Source organism: Camelus ferus, chromosome X (genome assembly GCF_009834535.1).
Source record: "Camelus ferus isolate YT-003-E chromosome X, BCGSAC_Cfer_1.0, whole genome shotgun sequence".
Lineage (NCBI taxonomy): Eukaryota > Metazoa > Chordata > Mammalia > Artiodactyla > Camelidae > Camelus > Camelus ferus.
The window spans coordinates 22,779,710-22,800,738 of record NC_045732.1 but is presented as its reverse complement, the minus strand read 5'-3'; the positions used below and the strand labels follow the sequence as shown (position 1 = coordinate 22,800,738).

Here is a 21,029-nt window from a genome sequence, read left to right as displayed (position 1 = left end):
ACGGCAGCGTGTGCGCGCGGAGGGGGCGTGCTCGCTCCCCACGGCGGCCATTGCCCTTGCCGCCATGATGGACTCTCGGGCTCCTGGCGCTCGGCGGCAGCGCCACCTTCCTGCCCTGCCTCCCGCATCCCCGTGACTGGCTGCTGCTTCCGCTGCATTTTAACTGAGCTGCGGCAGGCGGCCATCGCCGCCGCCCGGGCTCCGGGGCCATCTCGTCCGTCTGCGCCCCTGGTCGCACGCCTTTTCCCCGCTCTTGTAGCAACTTGAGGGCCGTCGGGGCGGATGGCCACTCCGTATCTAGACTCACCACTGCAAAGGGGACCCCAAGACATTTTATTTTTACTCTAACGAAGTCATATGTGACTGCTAAGAGTGCTCTCGATGTAGTTGTTTTTCAAGTCATCGCCTTCTCGAATAAAGGAAGAAATAAAAAAGAAAGGAAAATAAAATTTGATGGAAAAGAAGTTTTTACCATTCTTCTATCCAGTAGGGGGAAAAGTGCAAATTGCACAGCTCAGAAACGGAGAATAAAAATTTTTAAGTCTTCAGAATTTCAATTATTTGGAAACAACTTTCTTGAAAAGGTGCATTTAAGCTACTAGCGATGTGTTGGTAGTTTTTTTTTTTTAAGTATTTACTTTTTTTGAGGAGTAAGAAAAGGGCAGAAAGTTTTTTAGTTTTCTTGCTGAAGGACAATATAATGTGATGTAGTATTTATTGTTCATGTACCTGGCATGGGGTTTAGTTTCTCTATTTGATTTGAAAAGTTATAAGGTGGAATTCCATCCCTTAAAGTGGTTTTGACTGCAAACGACACAACTCTCCTGTAAACTGCGAGCCCAGTGTTAGCGATGCACTGTGTTAGGTGCTAAGAATTAAAAGGTCCTTGTAATGCAGACGGTGGCTGCAAGAAGTTCGTTGTTTAGAGGGAGATGAGGATGAAAGGCACTGAAGTGCTGCGGGGAAGGTACAACCAATTACTGGGCTTTCAGAGGAAGGCAAGGCTAGGGGACATTTTGAGAAGGTTACTGAAGGATGGGTAGAACTTTGTTGGTGTGAGATGGGGGTGGGGAAAGGGCATTTCAAGGGTGAAGCTTCTTTAGTAAACAGCAAGTATTTATAATTTGGCTGGAGTAGATGGTGTAGGTAGAGGAGTGGTGGCTTAATAAGGCAGATGTGGAGGAGCTTGCTTTCCAGGTGGAGGGGTTTATACTCGATGGGGGAGGCCGGGGAGCCCTCACATAGGCGGGTGATGACGCACCTGAGCCTGGCTTTGTATTCATTTAGCACTTCCTTTGGACTAGGAAAAGTTTGAAAGTTGAGAAATTATGAGAGTGGCAAGTTAACCATTGTTTTCACTATAGAAATGATTATCAAGAATGTTCAGAAGTTAAGCCAATTTTGCTACTTTTTGAATGATCCACGTCTAGTAGACAATTGCTCCTTTTTTCAGTTCCTCATTTCTCACTCCCAGTAACTTTTTGCTCAGAGTTGTTACAATCTCTCTAGTACAGAAATGGGGAGGAGTTTCTAGCTTTTCATTTACTGTGGTTGAAAATTACAGAAACAGTGCTGTGGGTTACTTTATGAAAATGAGGAATGAACCTGTAAGTATACCCGTGGTAATTTTTAAAGAAGTCGTTTTTGAAAAGTAGGTTAGAAGAGCGATTACTGAAAAGGCAGCAGCCTTCAGATGGCCTTTTTGCAATCCCTGTTCTTCCACCGGGTAAGAGGAATTACTTTTTCGTTTGACAGGGTAGCTTAGGCTATTTGCTAAGCTGAGCTGTCTCATACTTTGATTAGTATTTGAGTATCCTAGATGCACTTTCTGGAATGTTTTCTAGAATTTTATGATATATAGATTTATAGGTAGCGTAAATATTCACTGGAAAGTTGTTTCAGTTTTTCCATTTTTCCCAGACTGCAACAGGTCAGAGCTGTGATACTCCGTGAGAGGAAGCGAAGGAACTGAAGATTCTCCTGCTTCTCGTAAGGGGCCATGGTTTAGAAAAGTTGAGACAGTGCGTTGTAGGATGCTGACTAGAAACAGGTTGCTAAGGCGGGCTGTGGTTGTTGAGATGGTAAGGGTAAACGTAAACTTAAAAGAACCAGCTGCTTTATAGCTTGACAGCTAGAAAAGACATAGAAGAGGCCTAAAAGAAAATTGTGTTGCTGTACACGCAGTACAGCAGCAGTAGATGTTCCAGTACGGCACTAGTGGATGATTAAAAGTTGGACTCAAGTTGTATAGTTCAGAAGACAGAAGGGTATGGTTTAGAATTTCTGTCGGAAACAGTTAAATATAAAATGCTTTTTGCCTGAAAGGGTAGGCCTTATGGTCCGGAACACTGACTGGTGGAACACCTTGTTTACCCAACCACCTTGGATAAACAAGGTGTTAGTTTTTAATTTATGTGTATGTTTCAGATAGATGTGAGTTTCCTTTTTGGAAAATATACTCACAGTGCATTGAAGAAAACTTGTTTCCACATGGCTTTTGGTAAATGTTTCCTCTCTAAACCCATCTGGATTTGTATTGCCACTGATGACCTTGTTTGTATGTTTGTGTTTGTGCTCACTGGCGATTCCAGACATTCTTTTTTACTCTTAAACTCAGCTTGTCCTTGAAACCACTCAGCCTCAGCAGAGATTACCTACTCTTTAACTTAAGCCAGAAAGGTAGACGGCCATCTAAGCAATTGAGTTTCCTTCCTTCCACTTCATGCTCTTCCTCTGTCTCTACCTGGACTTTCCTCGTGTTCTTTCCTTGCATGAAGAATTGGCCTTCTTTAGGCCCAGATGCTCTGCCTGTGGGATCCAGTGGTCCCAAAGGATGGCGTTCTGTCAGTGATTCTGCTGCTTGCATCATTGCCCTCTAACTCTGCTGGTGCCTTTCCCTCTCCTTAGAAACATTACGAGGTTTGCTCATCTTACAAAAACCGCACACCTGTCTTACCTTTCCTTTTACTAGTAGTTTCATTTCTTTTCATCCCACTTATTCCTAAATCCACTATTTCCCAAATTGAGAAACTTTGCCCCAGCATGTCAGCAGGTGTGTGGTATGAAAGTGTTCTGGGTTTCAGTAACACTCTGTGCCTTCTCTGTCTTCTGTCATGGGATTTCCCTCAGGGTCAGCCCTCTACCCTTTTTTCTTGACTCTTCTCACCTGGTTTTGGTGTCCTTTACCATGCTTACCCTCTCTTCTAGTTTCTCATCGAGCGTTTCCAGTGGCCTACGGATTGTCTCCACTCAGGTATCTCACTGCCTCAGCTTGGCTGAAACAGGATTTCCCTGGTACATAGTAGATACTTAGTACTATTTATTGGAAAGAAAAAATTTTTTAAGCCCAGAGCCCTGAAAATAACTCCTGCCTCAAGCTTTCTGATACTGGCACCCTCATTTTCCCAAACTCATTCTTCTCTGTCTCATATAGCGATGCGGACATCTTTAATTTAGCATTTAACTGATTATATTTTAACTGTGTGTTTATATTTTTGTCATTTTTTCTAAACTCTGGGCGTAGAGCTAGGTTCTCATTTATCCTTGTGCCTAAGCAGTACCTGGCACGTGGTAGTGACAATTATTTAAAGACAATTATCTCAATTTTTGGGTGCAGAGAATTTTATGTAGTTGAATAGTTTTCAGCTATTCAAGCATCCAGCCACTGTGTCCTTTGACCAAGGGGTATACATACCACAGAAGTTTTGCTTAGGTAGTTGTTAATATGGCTAGTCTATTCTTACTCCTGTCAAATTATTTTTCCAAAGAACTTTTTATAAAATCCAAGAATCTTGTAAATATATTTTACTCAGAGGGAGGTACATTTTAAGGAAACTACTTGGCCTTGAAGAATATAGCCATTAGGATTAAAAAAAATTTAAAAATTTAAAAACTATGAAATATTTCAGAATTACTGAAAAGCAAGTATCAGATTTAACAGATCTTAATATTTTATTACATATTTGTTGCATAACTTGTTTGTTTAAAGAAAACCTTACAGATCCAGTTAAAGAGTACCTCCTTATCCCATTCCTGTCTTTGCCAGAAATAACCAAGTAATGCTTTATGTGTTTTAACTTTACATAAATGGTGTCATACTTTGTGTATCATTTGATATTTCACTTAGCAGTGTGTTTTTGAGATTTATCCATGTTGTATGTGGATCAAGTTGAGCAGTTCTCAGAGTGTGCTCCAGGAATTCTCAGGGATCCATCAGATTCTTCCCGCCGCAGTCCTCTGCACACTGCACAAGTCCTGTACAGAGGCTACACGAAGCATGATGTCATAGTAGATTGAACACAGAAGCGGTTATGGGAATCCAGCTGTCCTCTGTTAAGCCTGTCTTTGAAGAGATTTGCAAAAGTGTAAAACAATGCTCCTCTTTTCACAATTTTTTTTGTTTTGAAAAAGTTACTTAAAAATAAATGTTCATGTTTACATACAGTGGGTTTTATTTTTTATGAATTAATATTTTTTAAATGCCTCAGATTTAGTTTCTAATATAAACATCTCTAGATAGAACCTGTATAAACAAAGACTGGGGTCCTCAATTTTTAAGAGTGTAAAGTGATCCTCAGTCCAAGAAGTTTGAAAACTGCTGATCTAGTTCATTCGTTTTGTTTTTCAATATATAAGTATACTGTGGTGTATTTCTTCTTCTGGAGGGACCATTTGGTTGTTAGCAGTTTACTGCAATTTTAAACAGTGTTGCTGTGAACTTCCTTACAAGGTTCTTCTCCCCTGAGATGATAGAAATAAAATCGCTAGATTCAAGAATATGTGCATTTGTCAGCTTTAGGGGGAATTGCCAAATTGTTAGATTGTGTTCCATTTGACACTCCCACCAGCTGTGTATGGGCCTCTGTTTCTCCAGACCACTGCCAAAAGATTAGACTTTGCAATTTTTCCCAATCTTTTGGGTATAAATGGTATCTCATTGCTGTTTTCATTTTGCATTTCTTAGATAACTAGTGTGGTTGAGGTTTTTTTCCCACGTATTTATTGGCCGTTTGAGTTTTCTGTGACTTCCTTGTGCCTATCCTTGGTCCATTTTTCTATTGGATTGTTGCCTTTTTATCATTGGTAATGGATATTCTTTTAATATTCAGAATACTAATGATTTGTAGTTATACACACTGAAAATATCATTTCCTAGCCTGTGGCTTATCTTTTTTGTTTATGGAATATTTTTTGTGTAGGACTTGTTAATGTGAAGGTAGTCAGTTTTCTCAGGTTTTTTTTCATTTATGGCTTATGTTTTCTTGTGTCTGCAAGAAATTCTTCCCTTGCCCCAGGGTCATAATGATACTGTGCTTTTTCATATTTAGGTCATTAATTCATCTGGAACTTTTTTTTCTACTGTGTGATGTAACGATCCAATTTTATCTTTAATATAGATAGCTGAGTAGTTCAGCCTTTCTCCCCACTGATTTATAATGCAACTCCTGAGATTTATCATATTTTTATATATATACATTTGTTTTTATGTTCTCTTCTGATTTCATTAGTCTGTTTGACTATATACCTATACCACCCTGATTTAATAATGATAGCTTTATAATTAAATCTTGAGTGTTCTGTAATCACTGTTGTCCGGGTAACTGTCATGATGTAGTTATCATTGCTTTACATGCACAAACCTGGTCAAGACTTCATTTTGTCATCACTTAAATGAGTACTTGCATTGTTGTGTTGTAATTTCATGCCAAGCAATACAACTGAAGGCAGAAGGAATTGTGAAGTGGGTGTCTGACTAGAAAGAAAATCCTATATAGATAATGAATGTTTTAAGAAATGCTGCATCACCAGCGCTCTTGTTGGCAGAGGACAGTATTGTTAGGAAAGATTGAATAGCTTTGGGTAGAAATGCATTCCACAGGAAGACTCTGAATGTGAAGTTTTAGGAGTATCCTACCAATTTCTTTTGCTTCTGTTTTTCCTTCTATGTATGCACAAGCTAGGATGAAAATAGTTTAAATAAGTCTAAAAGAATTGTCTTGAAAAATCTAAAATGAAATTTCTGGATAATAAGGTGTTGCATCAGCATAATTAACAATATATTTTTCTTAGTTGTAGGTAAAATAAGGATTTTAAATTTGGTGGTATATTTAAATTCAATGAAATGTGGGAGTAATGAGAGTTTATAATTCTTCTGTATTTTCTAAATACGTAGGTGTTTGTGAATAATGATGTTTTATTCTTTTCCATTCCTTTTTGCCTCTTGTTTTTTTGTTTTCTTTTACTTCATTGACTAATGCCTCTAGCACAGAGTTGAATGAAAGCATTAATAACAGGCATCACTGTCTAGGTACGTTAGTAGAATGCTTCTAATATTTTATCATTAAGTATGATACTGATTGTGGAGGGTTTTTTGGAGAGGTAGATATTTATTAGTTTGTGTTCTATTTAGCATTTTAAAGTTTTCATTATGAATAGGAATTAATTTTTCTAGTGCTTTTGCTGCATCTATTGGTGTGATGAATTGTATTTATTGATTTTGTATTTTAAACTGTCTTTTGAGTCCCTGGATATTTGCATCCATTTGTTATTGCCATGAACTTTACCTTTTTATGCTAACGTCTTAAGATGTGTTGGGGAGTATTTCTTCTTTGAAACAAGTTGTATTTAATAGAGATGAGCTGTTTCTGGGAAGTTAGATTAGAAATCATCTGTGAAACTCTCTGTGCCTGCTGTCTTTTGTGAGTTGTGTTTTGATTAATAGTTTCTTTCATGGTGATAAGTCTTTGGCTTTTCTTGAGGGTTTTTTTTGGTTGTTGATTATACAAAATGAACAATATTCCAGAAATATACAAAATTTCAAATACATTGGTACAAAATATGGGTTTCTCTAATGACTTTAAAATGTCAAATATCATCAATTTGTTCCTTTTTTTTTGATCAGTACTGCCAGTAAGTTGCCTATATTATTAAGGCTTTTCAAATAGTTCTTTATGTTGACCCTTTCTATTTCTGCTCATATGGTTAATATTTCTTCTATTTTATTTGCATTTATTCTGACATTTAAAAAATTTAAATTGGAAGTTTAGCTAATTAGTTTTTAATCTCTTACATATCTTGAAAACTATAAATTTTCTTCTGAACTATAATTCTGGATACTGTGAATTTGATGTGAATTGATTTTCATTATTTAATTCTAAACGTATTGTGATTTTTACAATTTTCCTCTTGTCCATTGAATTACTGAGACTTTTCAAGTTTATTGGAATTTTTTGAGGGGAGGCTGTTATCTTTGACATTTATTTCTAATTTACTTCTATTTTATAGTTGGGGAACATTGATTAATATGCAAAAATAAATTGTATTTCTCTATACTAACAATTTGAAAATAAAATTTAAAAGCCTATACAACTTATAATAAGGTCAGAGAACATCCAATACCTTGAAATAAATCCAGCAAAGCATGCTAAGACTTTTAGTAAAAGCATTACTGAGAGAAATGAAAAAAGAACTAATAAATGGGGAGAGATACAATGTTCATGGATTGGAAGTGTCAGTATATAAAGATGTCAGTTTTGATATATAGAGATTCAGTGAAGTACCAATCAAAACCCCAACAGGATTTTTTTTTTTAATAGACCAGTCCTCAAATTTATGTGGAGATACAAAGGGCTTGGAGCAGCAAAGGCAATCTTGAAAAAAAAAAGTTGGAAAACTTAACTACCATACATCAAAAGCTTATTATAAAGTTGCAGTGATTAAAACAGTGGGTGCAAAGTCAGACTGATCAATGGAACAGAATAGAGTCTAAAAGCAGACCTGCGACTATAAGGTCAGTTGATTTAAAAAAGTGTATTGGAATTTTGATTGAATGTAAAAGTAAATTAAGAGAGAATTGATACTACTGATCCAGCATATTCAAGAGCAAGATTGATTTCTCTATATATTTGTCTTAAAAAAAAAAAATCCCGCTTAGTAGAATTTTCAGTTATTCCCATCAGTGGGATTTTACATTCTTAAGTGTTACATGAGAAAGCTTTTGACCTCAAGTATATTAATGTTGTACCAACACGCTTTATGAATTAATTCTGCTGTTAGTCTTTTAGTTGATTCCCTTGTATTTCCTAGATAGGTCATATATAAATAAGTATAATTTCTTTTGAATAATAATAATATCTTGGATTTCATTATCTTATCTAATTGCATTGGCTATCTGTTCCCATACAATCTTTTTTTTTTGCCCTGTACAATCTTAAGTAATAACAGTGGGCAGCCTTGTTTTAAGTTTGACTTTAGAAGGAGTATTTGTAGTGTTTTACCTTAGTTTTATAATACTATGCCTTTTTGTTATAAAGTGATACTGATACCATTCTCCTATCTGAAAACATGTTGTAACCTGATCTAGTTTAATATTTGCAGGTATTTGTATTTTTTTAAACAGCTTTATTGAGATAAAGCTTCTATAACATTCACCCTTTAAAATGTACAGTTCAGTGGTTTTTAGTAGATTCAGAGTTGTGCTACCATCACCAGTAATTTTTTTTAATTAAAAAAATTTATTTAATGGGAGATGAGTTAAAACCCCCCTCATCCCCCATCGCCCAGTAATTTTGGAACATTTTTATCACCCCCAGGAGGAAACCCTGTACCCATTAGCAATCACCTCCCACCTCCTGTCCCTGGCAGTCTAATTTCTGTGGTTTGTCTATTCTTCACATTCCATATAAATGGAATCCTGTAATATATGGGTTTTTTTTTTTTTTTTTTGCATCTGGCTTCTTAGCATAATGTTTTTAAGGGTCATCCATGTCATACCATGTACTAGTATTTTATTCCTATTTATTGTATTTTTTTAAACCTTTTAAGAAAATGTCTTTCTATTCCAATTTGACTGACTAGTTTGTTTTAAGTAAGAAATAATATTGAATTTCGACTGTTCATTATCTTTTGAGAACATCAGGATTTTCCTTTCTTGACCTGTTAGTTTGGGCCATTATTTGGTTCCAGCCTTGAATTCTAAAATAACCATATTTTGTCAAAGCACTAATAGGAAGTGTGTGTGTGTGTGTGTGTGTGTGTGTGTGTGTGTGTGTGTGTGTACAACATGTGTGTATATGTATTTTTTGCATGATGTATCAGATTTGCAAATACTTGACTTGAAATTCATTATTAACCAAGTCTGTAGTTTGGTTGTATTGTTTTTGTTAGTTTTTTTTTTAATGGTAAATTAAAAATTAAGAATTGAGAAGACTTTCCTCCTCTGTGCTCTAGCGTAGTTCAGATATCTTTTGGGAAAAGCCTGGAGCTTTTTGAAAGGTTAACAGACAGCTTTCTCCTCCCTGCCCTCCTCCCCGCAATTTCACAGTGATTGGGTTTTCTCTCTCTTAAGTTAATGCTTGTAACTTACATTTCTCCTCAGACTATTAATAGACTTATATATTATAGAATTATAAGACTGTTTTCTTACAACTTTTTACTTTATCTGTGTGTTTTTTCTTTATTTCAAATTATGTATGTTTGTGCTTCCCCTCAGTTTCCACCTCTCTTTTAGATTATTATCCAGTAGCATTTTACTGTCTCCCCAAACCCCTGAAAAAAGCCAGGTATGGATTTTTTTTTTTTTTTTTTTTTGGTGTAAATTGGCTGATTCCCTAGCTTTTCTCCAGAGAATGATCGTGGAATTAATGCTGCTGATGCTCAGTGGAACATTCCTGTTATTGGTCATGTTAGAAACAGGTGGGGGTCGGGGGAATTAGATGAAGGTAGTCAAAAAGGACAAACTTTTAGTTATAAGATAAATACTAAGGAGGTAATGTGCAGTATGATAAAGATAATTAACACTGCTGTACATCATATATGAAAACTGTTGAGGGTAAATCTTGAGAGTTTTATCACAAGGAAAAAAATTCTTTTTTCTGTTTCTTTAATGTGTTTATATAAGGTGATAGATATCCACTAAACCTTGTGGTAATCATTTCATGATGTAAGTAAGTCAGATCATTATGTTGTATACCTTAAAGTTATACAGTGCAGAATGTCAATTATATCTCAATAAAACTTGAAAAAAAATAAAGATTAGCAAACAGGACAAAAAAGAAGCAAATGTATTGCAAACTATGCCCTGCATTGTCCAACCTGTTCTTTTAATTTTTTTAATGATTAAATGATTTACTAAGTTACATGTACAAAGCATACTTCTAATTGTATTAGCGAAGAATCAATGTAAAAACACTCCGTAATTCTACAAATGTCAATTAAAAAGAATTTGTTATAGTTGTTGAAAGGCCTGGTATTCTTGTCAGTATTTAAGATGTACAGAGAACACTGTTAGTGTCAGCACTGCGTTGACAGAACCTCACATACCCAAAGTGATGTATTTAGGAAAAGCACTAATAGGAAGCCTGTGTTCATGTAGGTGAGGGGAAGAGTAGAGTCAGTATTAGTCAAGTTACTGTGTTGGTGATCTGGCAAGACAGTGATTTTAAGAAGTTTTAGGGTTTGAAAAGACTTAAAATATTTTAAGAACTATAAAACTACAATACATGATTTTTACAGCTAGTTAACTAGAAAACTGAGGAAAGCAGTTATTAGCTTGAATAAAATAACATGAAAGTGTGAATGCTTTAGTCTTACCAAAAAAACCAAAATTCTAATGCATTATCAGAAAGATTTTCTAATATGAGGAGACATGTTGCTCATTAAGAAGGAGTTTGGTAAGAAAAACACTTACTAAATTAACAGTTGTGGGAATGACCAGTTCAAGGATGAAGTAAATGCCCAATTTTTGGAAAGATGGCAGGTGCAAGAAAAAGGAAAAGCATAAAAAAATTTCTGATGATACCCACCTTTCTTCATCATATACTACATTTGACAGAAATTAATCCTTTAAAAAGTTTTCCCCTGACAGTTTTATTTAGTTTAACTATTCCATGTACTATGTAGTCTAAATTAATCTCCACTTCTTATGTTAAAACAGTCTTCATCCTTTGATCACATCCAGTGTTTCACAAACTCCACTCCAGTATACCTGCAACTGAAGGCAGAATGCTTACTGCGTTAGGGGAAACATGTAAATAGGACTTCTGTTCAGAGTCTCAGCAAAAGCTAATAAACCACTTTTTTTTTTAATTTTAAACTTTTTTTGAAACTTGAAAATCAAAAAGAGATGTTGTTAGACATTATGGTGCACAGTAGAATGTTAAGTAATGAACCTGGATAAATTATTGAGTATATTAAATAGCAGTATTTCATGAAGGAGGCTGTACTGTTTTACATAACAAAAACTAGTTAAAAAGTGCATGCATTTCCTAACATCCAGCTGCAGTCTTAAAGACAAAGGCATTTAAAAAGTGTAGTATTTAGTGTTCATAGCATATCAATGCAACTAAGTTCAGAGGATATTTTGGCAACGCTTTAAACATTTTTAAATATTTTTTTATTTTTAAAATTATTGAGGTATGATTGCAATATAAAAGCTTTACACATTAAATGTATACAGTTTGATGAGTTTGGGGATAAGTATACACCTGTGAAACTATCACCACCATCAAGGCCATAAACATTCATCATTTGTCAAAGTTTCCTCCCACCCTGTCATCATCGTAGTCTTTTTTTCTTATTGGTAAGAACCCTTAACATAAGTTTCTTCTTTTAGCAAATTTTGAGTGTACAGTACAGTGTTGTTAGCTATAGGCATTGTGCTGTATAGAGGGGTCTCTAGAACTTTGTATCCTCTGACCATTACTTCCCTAATATCTCCTTTTCAACTCCTGGGAACCAACATTCTACTATCTGCTGCTCTGAGTTTAACTGTTTTAGAGTCCACATACAAGTGAGATCATGCAGGATTTTTTTTCTGTATCTGGCTCATTTCACTTAGCATAATGTCTTCCTCTATCCATGTCACAAATTACAGAATTTTAAGGCTGAATAATATCCCACTGTATGTATATACTGCATTGTCTTTATCCATTATCTATCACTGGACATTTAGGTATTTTGGCAACCCTTAATCTGAACATGAATAGGGGCTTTGGAAAAATAAGATTTTAAGAAGGTTTGTCATTTTAGGACCAAATTTGAATAAATTTTGAAAGTTGGAACTCTTACACTTTAAACAAACAAAACCTTGAAATTATTGATTGGCTCAAATGGTTTTGTGGAAAAAAACTAATCTTTAACAAAAACTTGGCATTGAGTTTTTGAGCAAAGTGTACAAAAGTTCCAGGTAGGACAGGGCAAGGAAGGACAGGGGCTCTGACATTTTCAGCATTTTCTTTTCCTCTTCTTGACACAGAGAGTCTGCAAGGTTGTTTGAAAATAAAATAGTCTATTCTTAGGGAATGGAATTTGGATTAAAGCTATTAGATTAATACTATTAATTATATACATCTCTTTCCTTATTTTTTGAATGTTTGCTTTGTCAGGCCTTGATAAGAGTTGTAACTTTCACTGCTATTTTTTTTAAATTTCTGTCTCAGTTTTTTATTTTTACCTATTTCCATGCTGTTTTATTTGACACGTACAAATTCATGACTTCAAATTCAAGATAGGCTAGAGAACACATGTTTATTTTTCTTTCCTTTCAAAATCACACTGAGGAAGAAGTATAAAAATTCAGAGAAACAAGAAAACCTGAGAAGTATGCCACCTGCAGACCAGAATATGATGAATTTCTGGTTGAATAAAGCAGTTGGGAATCAATTAATGGCAAAACTCTAGAGAGCTTAGTCAACCTGTGGCCCCATTCAGAAAGTGGGAAGGACCACCCCCAAATTGTCTTTCTGCATTATCCCCATTGTCAAAAGCAGGGATGTCCTAGGAGAAGGAGCAAGACATGGGCTTAGCCAGGTTATAGTTATGGAAAGCCAAGCTATTTACTTATCATTATAGATGTCTCTAGTGGTTTTCCTCCTGAGATGATGCCAGAAATTCAGCTCTCTGAATTGTAGATTCATCCATAGGAAATTCTAAAGTGGATACTGTGGGAAGAAAGTGCAGGACAGTGCTTTAGGTAGCTTGTACCTATCTGAAGGATATTGGTCCTCCAGTACCTGCAAGGTGGCGTAATTGTCCACCATAGTGAGGTAAAGCCTGGCTGGTTAAGTGGTTCCTTTCTCTCTCATGGCCTCATTCTAGACAGGACTCTTTTGGTCAGAAGTTAAGTTCATTGCTATGCAAATGAAGATTCTCACTTGGGCTGAGGAAATACAGCCCGGCTATTTGAATGTAACTCTAGCCTAGACCCTCATCCACAAATAAGAATGGACAACCTATAAGAACCATACTTTTGAGGAGAACCAGCAGTCTGAAAGAGAGGCACCAAATTCAACCCAATGAATAATGAAACAGCAAGGACACAGTTTAATACACTGTACAGAATAAACTTTAAACCCTCAGAGATATTTGATAAGATATAGTATCTACCAAAAAGAAAAGATTGCTGTGAAAAAGAAACTTAAGTTTATATTGACATTAAAACATGATCTTTTAAGTAAAACTTCAGTAGATGGAGATAAGATGAAGATGAAGTTAGCTTAGAAAAAAGTCTAGGCATTCTGAGAATGTACTAGAAAGGCAAAGATAGAAAATACGGGAGAAAAAGTTTTAAGCAATATGGAGGCTAGATTTAGGAGTTCTTATATCCTAAAATAGAAATTCTAATAAGAGTGAACACTGGGGGGAAAAAAAAGAATGGACAGAGAAAATGGAAGAAAGTATGGAAACAGAAGAAAATGGGAAAGGCCCTCTGGGTTCTGGATATAAGATGACCAGAGCTTGTTAGAGTGGTAGCAATGAAAGTATAGGGAACATGATGAATTTCGGAGTGACTGGCTTTGAGACATACTTAATTTAAGGGCTGAATTGGTGAAAAGAAGTGAAATAGAATTCCAGATTTGAAAATCAGATATCTGAAGAAATGATGGCTAACATTGAACAATATGCGGAAAAGTCGGGAAAGAAATGTAGTTTAAGAGGGAAGATGTCAACTGGGCTTTAAATGTAAATTTTCACCCGTTCCTATTTCCCTCTGAGAAAAATTCTGTTATAGACAGATCTGCTTTTGTTTGCCTTTCCTATAGCTTGCACAGTTCCATCTACCGTGTATAGTATCATTTGGTTCTCTTAGCTTGGCTTAAGGAGAGGATAGTCAAGTCATAAAATTAAAAGGCATACGATTCTTGTGTGCATATTAGCTGCAAAAAACAAAGTGAATATTTAAGCACTCTGTTAACTTGTCCACGAGGGAGACCATGAAAGTGTCTAGGCATCAAGAGATATAAAACAGAAATAAATTATAGTCATTATTCCTAATTTAAGATAGATAAAATGCTGTTGCTGTATCTATTAACTTGATGTGGTATTTTTATTGCTTTATTTTAAAGACTGGAAGAAAGTTATTGTGAATTTCCTGAGTTTTCTCTCAACCTGTTATTTCCCTTAAAACTGCACTTTTTTTTTTTTTCTTTTAATTGTGGATTCTTCCACAGCATTTTCAGAATCATGACTCCTGTATCCGGGCAGGGAATGTTTTACTGAGCTTAAGGTGAGAGTGGGGTCCCAGAAGTATTTTGAGGACATTTGATAATCAGATTAAACGTTAGTATGTGTTTACCCTAGTTGTTAGGATCTTGCTTCTCTGAACCAATCTGCTTATTTGTCTTCAGATTCACCTGGTCTTTGGGCATGGTTCTTACAGCAAAGGTAGGAGCACTTTCAGTTACATTATCAGCGTCCACTCCCCAGTTACTTGATCACAATCCAGAGAACTCTCCCGAGTACGTTCCATTCTTTGAACATTGGTTTTATTCTGATTTTCAGGGAGAATTACTTCTAATTCTCCCCACAGGGGTTATGAAGCCGAAGTATAGTCATCTCTGCTTGGAAGTACAAAACATTTTTCCTGATTTGAGTTTTTATAATGACAAAATAGAAGGGAAAATAACCAGTCAAAACTGTATTTTGAACAGTTACTGCTTACCTGAGTCAAAATGAGGTAAGTGGACACCTTCCATTTGGGCCAGAATATCTCTTAAGAAATGGACATGATGTAAAATGATCGGAATAATAACAAGTAAGTCTGTTACGATAGCTTGGGTTAATATTTTAGAGCACCCCGGATTTGGGGGAACTGCTGAAGCTTTCTGAGCAGGGCGTGCCTTGATCAAAGCAGTGCTTCGGAGGATTCGTCTGCCCACGAATTGCAGGAATGCCTTGGTGTTTGTCACCAGCCCTTATTTGTAGGTTCCTGGTCATTTGTTGTGGGAGTGGCAAAAAGGAGCCAAAGGCCAGTTGAGAGGCTATTTTCGTTCCCTGGGGATCAGGAAATATGAAGCTGAGAGTGCATGGTGACAGTGGGAATAAAAATAAGGGACAGATTTCTGAGAAGTTGTGGAGAAGGAATGGACATGGTCTGACAACCGGACTGAAGATAAGCCGGGAAGAAGGAAAAGGCCATAGTGGTCATGTCAGGAGAAAGCAGGGTTTCCTCCTGATGAAACTGTTGGGCAGACAGCCTGGTGGAAGTGTTGGGTAGTACCCTGAGTATGTGGATTTAGGGAATCATCTTTGTGTAAGTGGGAGTTGAAACCCTGGAATAAAGAGAAAACAGAAAAGAGGGCTGAGTGTGGCGCCACGGGCAAGGCTGGCAAGGCTGGCAAGGCTGCAGTTACGAGAAGGGCTGCGAGTGAACAGCGGATGGGAGGGGGGAAGAGAAATAGGTCATCACTTAAACTGAGGAAGGAGGGAGCTCCAAATCAAGGGGATTGATTATCTGTCCAAAATATAATAGAAAAGCCGAGAAAAGGACTTACTGTGCAGGTTGAGAATTCTTAGAGCTGATGGGTTTGGATTTATGTACGGAAATTGGAGAGAGGAGCCTTAAATGCCTTAATGAATCCCATTTATTGCCTTCTAAATTGGCTTAATTTCATGTCATTACGCTTAGAAAATTAGTTTACGTTTATCATTTTGTAATTACATTTTTAAAGGAGGAGAAAGAATTATGGCCAGAGGTGATTTTGTTAAGGAGAGAGCAGTGACAATTTATTTAGAGCATGTACATGTTCCATTTTTCATAGTTGAAAAAAATTTTTTTGTCTATTAGTCCTTTTAACTTGAAGCACTTTGAATAAGTAACATGCTCTTTCTGGAAAAAGAGTAGACTATGTCTCAGGGTTGACAAGCTGAAAATCCATTTATTATATTAATATTAATTAATTGAGTTTCTCATGGATATTTTGTTAAGGAATATGTATGCGAATTTAGCATCTGAAAATAAGGTCTATAAATGATCATAATTTATAACAAATAAGTACAATTAAAGAAAAAGGATAAAGTGTTAAAGAAATTCAGTGGAAGGGGAGATTATTTTCAGCTTTTCCTTTTTTGTGTGTGAGCAAGGGGGTTTGGGGAAAAGGTGTTCCAGGTAGAAGAAACCCTGAGCCAAATACAGAGTTTGGGTCTTACGGGGACATTGGGCATTTTTGCTTGGTTGAAGTGTGTGTGTGGTGGTGAGGGGGGAGGTGCTCGAGGAAAGGTTAGAGAAGATAAGGATAGAAGGATAATTTTCAGCTGGAACTTAGACGATGGCAGGAGTTTGAACTTTATTTGGAGGCAGCATGGAGCCAATAAACATTTTTTGAACAGAGAAGTGATATCACCTAGCTGATGCTTTAGAAAAATGACTCTTGTTATTTAAAATTTTAGTAAGCAACAGGCAGCACTTATACCATCAGCAAAAAATGATGAAAATGAAAGAAATACGCGTCTAATAGTACCATTTAGGTTGGATTAGAAAGTGAGAAAGTAGAGATAAGGAAACCAATGAGGGAGGAGATGTAAGTAATACAACATGAGTAAGCCCTAATCCTTGATGTCTGCTCTTTTGAAGCAGTGATTAGTGTTTAGTAGTATATTATTTGATTGGTTAAGTTCTTTTTGTTTTTGACTTAAATTGAAAAGAGAGCGTTAAGGTCATTGGGGTGGCTTGCAAAAACTCAAGGCAGACAAGGTTTTGTAGCTGGACCTCAGAAAGGTCTAGAATCAGGAGCTAAAAATCTATTGATAAGCCTCCTCTCCCTGCTCCCTCTACTCTGTTTTTCAGAGCATTCCCTGGATTCTTTTTATTTTTTATTTGTAAACTTTATCTCACTAGTCTAAGCTGAAGTTGGAAAATGGCCTTTCTTGGCTCCTGTGTTCCAGCCACCAAGAGAGAAGAGAGAGACAGAGAGAGCCAGGTTGACCTTTGCTTATGGTTTCAGGTTCTCAGGGATAGGACTTTGATTTTATTGTGCTCAAAGATGAACTTATTTTTACTGTTTTATATCTAGTGCCAATCAACTATGGCCAGGAGAATATAAATACACTGTGGGAGTTAACTTCTAGATTGGAGGGTTGGTTAAGAGGTCATTAAGTTAGGCACAAATCCCAAAGGGTTTTTACTACAGTTATGCACTGTGAATTTTTACCATTGTTTAAGGTATTGGTTGAAAGCAGACTACATTAAATTTAGAGAAGTAATAAGAAAATTGTACAGGGGTTTCCTCCCAATAAGCGTGTAAGTTGAACCTTAGTAAAACCAGTTACCTTTGTGGTAGTGTGGAGTATACAGACTGAGAGGAGTCAAGAATGCTGGGGTGCTGGAAATGTTCTGTATCTTGATCTGGGTAGTGTAGTGATTACACAGATTTTGGCATATGTCAGAATTCACCAAGATGTTTGCAGTGTGTATGTATGATGTATGTATGTAAGCAGTATCTCAAACAAAAAGTCTAGGCCAAGTTGACTTATTTGATTTAGCCACCTTTCTTTGTCATATAGATGCCCATGTATCATTATGTTTTTGGCAATTTAATTTAATTTTAACTTTTCCCTTTTATTTCAAATAGATACATTTTTGTATCTATTTTTAGCTGTTCATTTGACATGTAATTTGAGGGTTTCAGAAATGTAAATATGATGATGATGTTTTTAATACATGATAGAAAAAAAAGTAATACTTGATTTACTTTTTTGCCTGATTTAGGAGCTGTGACTGATGAGAATTAAAGGCCATGGATGAAGATGGACTTGAATTACAACCTCAAGAGCCAAACTCATTTTTTGATGCAACAGGTATAACTACTTGGGTTGTTCCACTTAACAACTGCCAAATTTGGAGTTGGTTATCAAGAGGAAGAATTGCTAGACTCATGTTGATATTCACAGTTAGGTGTCTTATTAGCCTCTCAAGCCTACAAATGTTAAAGTGAGTACATTATTATTCCCTGCCTTAAAAATTTGGCTCCCTCATAACCAACATTTATTCTTGTCAGAAACAGCAACAATATTAAAACCTTAATATTTACTTTAGTTATTCTCATCTTGCCCACTTATAACACTAAGTCCTGTTAGAGTTCTCCCTTTGAGAATGCTCCTTGCTTACCTCTCTTCATTCTACTTTCTTCCATGTAGACCAGCTCTCTCATCTCATTCTTAGTCCGCAGTAACTTTTAAATTATTTTCCTTACTGTGAGTCTTGTTTATCTAGCCCACCAGAGTACTCATCATAAAATAACATATGGATCATGTCATTTCTCTATTTTCCATTACCCAGCAGGTAAAGTATAAACCTAAGGCCCTCTGCATTCTGACTCCATCCTGCTTTCACAACCCTCTCTCACAAAAGAGGCATTTGCTTCAGGAAGATGGAGTCTTACCTCACTCCCCAAATTGGACAAGGAAAATTAAATTCATGAAGTTCTAAACATAGAAAAATGATCACAATTTCAGATTACCCATGGTACCAGTAACATAGTGATTATGCTAGGTTTTATAATGTAAAATGGTTTTATATCACACTAACTAGTTACCCTTATAAATAGAATGTTAATGAGTTTTCCATTGGACTTGAAATGACCATATTGCAGCATATTAAAGAAATAGCAATTAACTTTATCAAAAAATTAAATATTGGTGATTTTTAACTTTAACTTTTCTTTAATCTCTAAACCCAGTGGGGTATGTGTATTTTTCTTAACAATTTGGGAGTCTTTTGACTCACGTTGAGTAATTTCAGTTTGATAATGATAAATGCGAAGTTAAGATTCTTTCTTCATTAGAACATGAAGTATAATTACTGTGCTTGGAAGAGAGACTAAGCTCTTTGGAGAAAAATGCACACTATTTACTAGCTTAATCTTGCCACAGACAAGCCTGGATCGTGGGCTAAGTGGTAGATTGAAGGCTTTGCATTTTAGCCCTGATTGTTAACACTTATGGTGTTTGTTTATCTTTGAGCAAGTCACTTAATCTGCCAGGGCCTCCATTTACATATGTCCTAATAATAATGAAACCTTTCATTACAGTTTTTCAGAACACTTCCCATATATTCCCATTTGATCATCACAGCAGTCCTGTGAGGTATGCATGGCAGATACTACTGTCCTCATTTTACTGATGAGGAAACCGAAACTCAGAGGTTAAATGACTTGCCCAAGGTCACAAAACTAATAAGTGTCCAAACCCTGCTCTCTGATATAGATGTTGTAACCAGTACGCTTGCCACTAAATGCTTTTGTCTTCATGTCTGCAAAATGGAGATTATAGTGATCTATTGCTTGATGTTAATATTGAGAATATTGAAAACAGTATAAAGCGTTTTGTAAGAGTTCTATAGGAATTAAAGCAAACATACTGTTTATTATTTCTAGGTGTGGTTAAAATGGTTATTAACTGGCTTTAAGATTTCCTACATTTTTAAAGGTTCTTTGGCCCTTGTTGATTATTTGTGTTGCCAAACAAAGTCATGTGTCTTTCTGAGGGCCTGGCCAGTGACATACAGTCATTGAGTTAGGTGGCTGCTTGGACTCAGCCTGGTCTGAGTCACATCCAGAAGCACTAATGGACTGAATAGCTTTGTAGGTAAGACTTCTATAAAACGTTGTTTGCTTTTCTCTGGATTAGGAGCCAAGATACCAGATTTGTTTTCTTTTATCTTACATTATGTTTTTTGGCAAGGATATCTGATTTGGATTCTCATTTGTGGCATTCATTCAGAGTAATACTTACTGAGCACCAAAATCTGTGCAAACTGTGTGATCTTGGTGAAGTCATTTAATCTCACTGGGCTTCAATTGATTCACCCCTCTACCTTCATTCCTTAACTGCAGAGTGGACTAGAGTAGGGTTTCTTACATGCCAAGGAACTGCCTGGGGAACTTGGATCTGGGGGGATGGGAGGAAGCTGGATGGAAGCAGACTACCTTGGTGATGCTGGGGCAGGGCCTGCTCCAACTGACCTCACCTTCCATTGCTGCAGAGCGAGTGCACTTTTCTGCAGCTTACTATCCACAGAGGCTCCTTGACCAGTTGTCTTTCCTCCTTAACTGTGGTCTTCTAGCCTTCTTTCTATTTATGGCCCAATCCTTTTTATATTCTAGATTCAGAATTTCTAAATTTCCATAGTCATAAGTGAAAGATTTTGGTAGGCTATTGTTCTAGAATAAAGGGGGAAAAAGGTGAAAAAATGGAAGGGAAGTAAAAGAAGACATGGGAGAGATGAAAAGAAGAAGAAATATGAGTTGAGAGGTGGAGTAAGAAAGGAAAGAAATGACAAACACATATAATGAAGAAAAATAATATATTTGCCACCTGAAGTTGCCTTACTTGTTAATTTTTATCATCCCTTAAGTACCTGTTCACATTGGCTTAATTTTAGTCAGCCTAGTTTTTTACTTTCATGAATATTTTTCTTCTTTGACTATCTCGATTACTTTGTTTTTCTATTATTTTTCCTTATTTATTAATTGATTTGGGATGAGTATAAAAGTTCTTATATTAAAATTTTCTATTTCTCATATGAGTCAAAAATAGATACCCTCTTTATTTCTTTAATCTATCTTAATGTTTGAGGAAACTGAGGAGCTAGCCTGTTTTCCCGGTAGAAATTAAATAACGTTTACATTAATGGAGGTAGTCATGCATGTCTACCTGAAATTTGTGATTTTAATTTTTTTTCTTTAAGGAGCTGATGCTACACACATGGATGGTGATCAAATTGTTGTGGAAGTACAAGAAACTGTTTTTGTTTC

At 36.1% G+C, this 21,029-nt stretch overlaps 1 long non-coding RNA gene across 2 annotated transcripts; it reads left to right on the top strand.

The window, feature by feature from the left end:
- Window positions 1-669: 669 nt before the first annotated feature.
- On the top strand, window positions 670-21,029 carry LOC116661998. 2 transcript variants are annotated; one of them, XR_004317968.1, is made up of 3 exons: window positions 670-1,726; window positions 17,984-18,072; window positions 20,963-21,029. It is a non-coding gene; the product is annotated as an uncharacterized LOC116661998 (long non-coding RNA). The 2 variants fall into 2 exon arrangements; XR_004317969.1 differs by lacking the exon at window positions 670-1,726 and adding an exon at window positions 12,348-14,953.